The sequence below is a fragment of the Arachis duranensis genome, chromosome 4 (assembly GCF_000817695.3).
Source record: "Arachis duranensis cultivar V14167 chromosome 4, aradu.V14167.gnm2.J7QH, whole genome shotgun sequence".
NCBI lineage: Eukaryota > Viridiplantae > Streptophyta > Magnoliopsida > Fabales > Fabaceae > Arachis > Arachis duranensis.
Window position 1 is genome coordinate 106,971,516 of NC_029775.3, and position 601 is coordinate 106,972,116.

The following is a 601-nucleotide window of genomic DNA, read 5'->3' on the forward strand; positions in this document are numbered from 1 at the left end:
CCATTATTAAAGCCTTGTTGAGGCTTTTGTTGATCCTTCCAGGAGAAATTTGGGTGATTTCTCCATGATGGGTTGTAGGTGTTTCCATAAGGTTCACCCAAATAATTAACCTCTGCCATGGCAGGGTTCTCAGGATCATATGCTTCTTCAGAAGCTGCCTCTCTAATACTGTTGGCTGCATGTTGCAATCCATTCAGATTTTGAGAGATCATGTTGACCTGTTGAGTCAACACTTTGTTCTGAGCCAGTATGGCATTCAGAGCATCAATTTCAAGAACTCCCTTCTTCTGAGGGACCCCATTATTCACGGAATTCCTCTCAGAGGTATACATGAACTGGTTGTTTGCAACCATGTCAATGAGTTCTTGAGCCTCTTCAGGCGTTTTCTTCAGGCGAATAGATCCACCTGCAGAATGATCAAGAGACATTTTCGAAAATTCAGATAGACCATAATAGAATATATCTAATAAGGTCCATTCACAAAACATGTCAGATGGACATCTCTTGGTCAGCTGCTTGTATCTTTCCCAAGCTTCATAGAGGGATTCACCATCTTTTTGCTTGAAGGTTTGAACATCCACTCTCAGCTTGCTCAACTTTT